This window comes from Gavialis gangeticus, unplaced genomic scaffold, assembly GCF_001723915.1.
Source record: "Gavialis gangeticus isolate Ggan-Ray unplaced genomic scaffold, GavGan_comp1, whole genome shotgun sequence".
Classification (NCBI taxonomy): domain Eukaryota; kingdom Metazoa; phylum Chordata; order Crocodylia; family Gavialidae; genus Gavialis; species Gavialis gangeticus.
The window spans coordinates 142620089-142626720 of record NW_017729025.1 but is presented as its reverse complement, the minus strand read 5'-3'; positions in this window follow the sequence as shown (position 1 = coordinate 142626720).

Here is a 6632-nt window from a genome sequence, read left to right as displayed (position 1 = left end):
GCAACTCCCCAGGGCAGTTTAGTCCAGGGCTGCTCCTGCCCTGTTCTGTCCCCCTGAAACACCCCAAGGGAGCTCCATACTCTGTCTTCAGCTCCCCAGGTGCCAGCCCCAGGCTGGCAGGGGCCACTGGGGGCAGCCCCAGGCTGGTGGAGGGCACCAGGGGTCAGGCCTGGGATTTAGGAGGTAAGAGAGGAGATGATCCTGGCTCCAGGAGCAGCTTTAGATGACATGGAGCTTGGGACTAAGCCCCAAGCTCCAGGGACAAGCTGGCCCTGACTCCGGAGTCAGCTCTGAGAGATATGGAGCTGGTGGTTGTCCCAAGCTCTGGCAGATGGGGTGTGAACTGGCCCCAGCTCCAGGAAAAGGTCTGGGTGGCATGGAGATCAAGGCTTAATTCTGATCTGTGGATGTTGGGGGCCTAGCCTGACACATAGCTAGTCAAAGTATCATACAAGAGAGACAGCATATCAGAGTAATGATTTCTACATATCTAAAAAGGATGAAAATTTGTAGCTTGCAAATATGCACCTTCAGGAGAAAGGAAGTTACTGACATAATGTGAGCCCCCTTAGAAATGTAGGGGTGTCCTATATTAATATCTAGACTGGCAAGGGTACTTATGCCTGTCTTGAAAGCATGGCTTTATCTTCAATATTCTGAGGTATAAGTGAGGTGAAAATCAAGCTGAAAGAGGGATCCGGGAAGCCCTGACAGGAAGGGGCAGAGCTGCATTTGAACCTTTGAAGTTGGCTAAGGACTACGCCTTTGGATATAAGATGAAGGATAAGAACAGGTCAATGTTTTGGTATTTTCTTTTGTTTGTTTACTCGTATCTCTGTATCTCAGCATTTGCTTACTGGTTTCTTATGCTTGTTCTTGTTTTGCAATAAATCCTCTTGCTGTTCATCTCCTTAGTTGCGTGTGGAAGGGGTGACTTCTGGACAAGTGATATTCCAGGCTGACTCTCTCCATAGAGAGGGGAACCTATAATTTCTGCCATAACCCAGAAGTGGGGGCCTCTTGGGACCAGCAGAGATCCCTCAGTGCAGCTGCAGAGTCCAGTGTAAAAGCAGAGGAACCAAGGACCGATAGGGAGATATCACAGAATAAGCTTGTCTGCTCCTTGGCAGCACAGTGGGGAGAAATTCAGGGCTCTGGGTGTCCCCTGTGAACAGGTTTGTAATAGCATGCTGTGCCTGGCATGCCAAAGGCCAATGTCTCAAGAGTGGCAACAGAGGGATGTCATAGAATGGCTCCCTAGGGGAAATTCTGGGTTTGGAGCATATGAATGGAAAAGGTGGACAGGTATGCCTGGGGCCATCCCACCATGGGACATAGATTCCCCTTATATTCTCAAGGCTACCACTTAGCTGTGACTGACCCCATAGGTATTTTAAGTGGTACCATAAAGTATATTATTAATAATGCAAAAGAAATGTCTCTAGTTATCGAAGAAGGGAAGCATGTGCTCAGAGACGATGCTGTGGTCATGAGGAACCGCAAACTTGTAAATGGTGGTATCGGGCCCTATGTTTCCAGACTTATTTTATCATGTAGAATGGGGATTTGGGATTTTCTTTTCAGATTGCCATGCTTGGACATACTAGGAAAGAAATCAGATTTGGCAAACATAGTCCTACCTTTTTTTGAGGGGGGAAGGAAGTATATTACAATTGATCCTTCTATACAGCATTCCCATGAAAAGGCATAGCATCTGTTATTGAGCAAAGTGTCAGCATTGACTGCTAAATGGAAATGGTTTCTTTAAGTAAAGATCTGTTCATCAAAACCTGTACATGGAATGCATGTGCTTGAAACTAACTGTAAGTGTGGTTGAGTTCTAAAACATATATTTAAAAAAATAGATAAATGTTAATGTTCAGAATAAATGCATTGATAAAGATAGAAATACAAGTATATAAAATGTAATGTTGTCTTTCTTTTTGTGGGATAGGAGCGAAGGGTTGTGATTTCCTTTTCTCCATTCTCCATCGCAGAGTATTCTTTATGTCCTTCATCAATCCTGTACTTGGTTACAGATGGAAAATATTAGCTCTGGTTTACAAAACATGGCCCAGTTTCCTGTAACACAGCACAGGTTGGACAAATCTGTCATTTGAGCAGTGTGTCTGTCTATTCTGTGGCCAATTCTGTAATCTACAAGCAATGTGATCCTAAACAAGGAATCTCATGTTAGCAGCCAAGCTTGGAAAATCCCAGTTTAGCATGATTGCTGCCAAAGCTTTCTCACTTGCTAGAAACAAACTAATTTGTAAACTGTAGTTTTAGGTGGTTTTCTTTTTTTTAATTTTGCTTTTTATAAAACTTCTCTATCAGCCTGTGAGGTAATGACAAATTAGAGTTTGGCTGTGAGATATGTGACAGTATAGAAAGTATAAGTTGTGTAGGGTATGTGAAGGGATTGCTATGCAGAGTCCTTTTTGTTTATATTATAAATATTGTTGCTTTTGTAAATTATTCACTGGAATCCTACCAACATTTTACTACAGATATATTTTGAGAACCCGATTTGTATCACAAACCAGCATCTTGCCTCCAGCAATGGCCATCATGGGAAGGTTAGCTTCATCCCTGCTATATTTAATCAAGGAATGATTTGCCCACAGAGAAAATCCTTCCTGATCATTGAAATGATCACCTTCTGCCCTGATACATGACATCTGTTTGTTCTTACCTATGAGCATAAACACACAGAAACAGTTACCAATAAAATAAATCATAGAAAATTAGGCTTGAAGGGGACCTCATGAGGTCGTCTAATTCAAAGCAAGACTATCCCCAACTAGATCAGCCCAGCCAAGGCTTTGTCTAGCTGGGTCTTAAAAACGTCCATGGATGGAGATTCCACAGCCTCTCTGGGTAACCTGTTCCAGGGCTTTACTACCCCTATTGAGAAAATTATGAATGATACAACTGGTCATACTATTATTGAATTCTGTCTCATCTTTGGCTCCATTACTTCTCTCTAACTGCATAGACCATCTGCACACTGGTTGGCATTGCATGTAGGTCTTTCTTAAACAGGTCTTAATTAAGGCTTCTGCAGTGCCTCTGTTAGGAGACACTTAGTACAAGTGCCTTATACTTTCATGGCCAGGCCAGTATGATTTTGTCAGGAGAACCCCTCTGGTTGTTCTATCATTTTAAATTTATGGGATATCTAACACCAACTTTTTCTTTGCTTCTGTGACACAGGAGCATGCTAAAAGAAGAGACATATTAGCTTTTAGGCCTCTGTTAATTGCACCCATCATTCTGCAATGGACAAATTGTTAAAACTAACAAGTACTTGAACTTTAGTGAAGGAGGCAGCTGCTGCTGCTTCTCCAAGAGTCCTCTGCGAGGGTATAATGACCCACTGATGAGTTGAGATTCATGTATTTCACACTCTCCTTCCCAGCTTCTCCTGAGGATCAGAACAGTATCAGAGATGGGAGTCTAAAGCACCTAATTTCTGTAGGTGGATAGCTTAATGGGAAGCCATCCTGGAAGTTTCACATGGTATCTGAACTACTGTGAAGACAATCTTTGGCACCTGGGACAGGGTCTCCAGCTCATTCATGGAACTATAACTGAGAACTAGGCTTGGACACTGACAAGTGTCAATGAGCCAGGATCTGTGCCAACATGTATATATTGCTACGTGATGCATCACAACCTAACTTTGACTTAAGATAAAATTTCACTTCCTGTGTTTAGCAGAGAATAGGCTGAAAGGCTCTTTTCTCTTCAACTGCAGTTTAAAAACTACAGGTGAAGCAAAGAGTTCACTCTTTTCAAGCATATCCCCTTATTTCTTCTGGCCCTCTGATCTCATACTTGTGACCATCTATTTGACATCTAACTCATTTCAACCCATCTAATCATCACCCCAAGTCTGACTATGGCAGATACGGGAGCTGGTAGAGGAAACATCCATCACACTAACAGCCAGAATGGGACTGCCGCACTTTCAAGTGGAGCTAAATCAAATTAGACCAGTAGAAGGCTGGACCATGAAGTTTGTATGAGATGATTTTTAGGTGAACAGAGATGGAGAAAAAGAAACACATTCTTTGACATCCCAAACAACACTTTTATGGTCAGGTATTGGGAGGGTTTAGAAAATAAATATTCAAATTAAGCAAGTGGAGTATCTACCAATCCACATATTTAGTGCAGTAATTGGTAGGTGTCTCAAAGTAGAATAGCAACACATCTACAAACAGAAAAAAATAAGCAATACAATACAACAGATTCTTCTGAACAAGTGGTTATTATGTAACTATGCTTTCAATGTTGATATTTAAAAAGGAATGTAGGTATGGTGAATTTACATTTTCATTTCACATGCAATTTTTTCTTTTCTCAGGTGTCGTAATTATTTCTATACATTCTACCAGAGCTGAGAGCATACCTCAATGTGTTTCTTTGAATATTTTCCTACCAATAATATAGTTCAGCAACCTTGTTCTGATTTTTTTGTTTTGTTTATTAAACCCTTACCTCTGGCTCAAATATTGAGAGTATTGGTAATTCTGAAACAGATTCCATCATAGACTTTGGGGGCCCATAGCCCAGAATTATATGCTCCTTATACTTTGTACTTTGAGGGCAAAAAGGAATCTCCCTCGTTGAAAAAAGGTTCTAGCCCTCTCTTTGCAAAAATAACTTGGACTTACATCTGTTTCTCTTCGAGGCTATATTCCCCACCTTCTGTCCCCCTTCCCTGCCCCCAGTACTAGGTTATTTTTTCCCCCTTCTACAAATATTCAGTGCTAGGATCTGAGAAGCATGAAAATCTTGGCCAAGAGTACCTCCAGTCTTTGGAAGGATCATGAGTCACTCTGTGAATCTATCTGAAAATGGAGGACAAAATGGAAATCAAACAGGCAGGAAAAGAGAAAACTCACAGGAAGACAGATTGCACTGACCATGGTCCAGACTAGACTAATCAGATTTGCTGCTACCACATGGTTTTAGTAAAAACATTCTCAGAGTATATTTGGAAACCCTGTCAATATTTTAAGATAAATTTAATGTGAGGAAAAAACAAAGTAAAACAGATAACTAACTATTGCAAATTAATACTATCCCAAATACATGAGAACCAGAAAATGAAGCTGACCAGTGCATGGTATGGGGTAACTTTTCAGGCATCATGAAGTACAAACAAACAACTGCATAAACAGGAGAGAATGGGTATCTTAAATGTAAGGCCTTTTTCTTTTCATCTAAACACTAACTGAATCCATAGGTAAGGACGTTTGTTCATTATTCCCCCTCTCAGAATGATCATTAATCCATGATTGCTTAACTTTATTCTTTTATTCAAGGAACCAAAACCAATGCACAATTCCATGTTAATATTCTATAACCACCTGCACCCGCACCTCCCGCACCCCTCCCCATGCAACATCAAGTGTTCAAATTAAAACTCACAAAATTACATTTGTTTGGAGACCTGTTCCCTGTTCCTTTTAGATAATTAAATTACTTGGCAAAGCAGCTTATTTTCAGATGGTACATTTTTCATTTAATGCATCCCCTACCTACCGCATTTATTTCTAGTCCTGCCATATGTTTTTTGCTAAATAAATGTACAATAGATTTGTTCCTTTCATAAGGAGATATTCATTGCTTTAATTGTTTGGAATTCCATACCCTTTGCAGGTGTGAAAGGGTCTGGTGACTTTATTTCTATACATGGTGTACATTTCAGTGTTAAAACTCCACTAATTACATAGGCATAAATTACATTTTTTTTGCCTTATGCTTTAAAAAAAATACATTGGTTTTATGTAACATTGTCACTTCTGACATTTTATACGGCAGATTTTTTTTTAAAGAAAAATGTACTAGTCATTTTATTCATGTAACTGTTTCTTCTAAACAATCGCATATGTTATCCAGTCATTCCCCCAGTAAGTAATGGGCTTAAATAATATGTAACCATTATGGATTATGAAAATAAGAAACAAAGCACAAACATTCACTTGAAAGCAAATTTAACTACAGTGCAGTTGTCTTCAGTGCAGTTGTCTCTAACAAAAAACCCCCCACAGCAAATGTTTAAATCAATCGTACCTTTCAAATATCTGCTTGTCTTAGTAATACTAAAGGAGAGTCTTTCTTAACAATATTTAAGTGGTGTTAATAAAAATGATTTGCCTTGCATAATCACTGAACAAAATTTAGACAAATTACAAAATGCAGTGCTATATGAAGATCTTAAAAGCTACTATAAACAATGCTAGAATTCCTATTTAAATGTAAGACTTATGATTGCATAGGGACTGGCTAAAAGGTAGGGGTGCACCAATAGAGATTTTTTAGACTGATACTGATGGCCAATTTTTAAGGAGCCATATAGGCCGATACTGATCTGATTCTGATATGCAGCTGGGCAGCTTGGAGGCCAGCATCGGGCCGGTAAATCTGGTGTGGGGGAATGGTATGAGGGGAGGGCAAATCAAAACCCCCACAGTGAGGGCGTGAGTAGTACAGGGGCAAGCGCTGCTTATTCGGAGCAGGGTGGGCTGGATGTGGGACAGAGCTGCAGGGGGCGGGTGACTCCACCCCTGCATGCACCCCAGGAGGGCATGGGGGGTATGTGCCCCCAGATCCACACA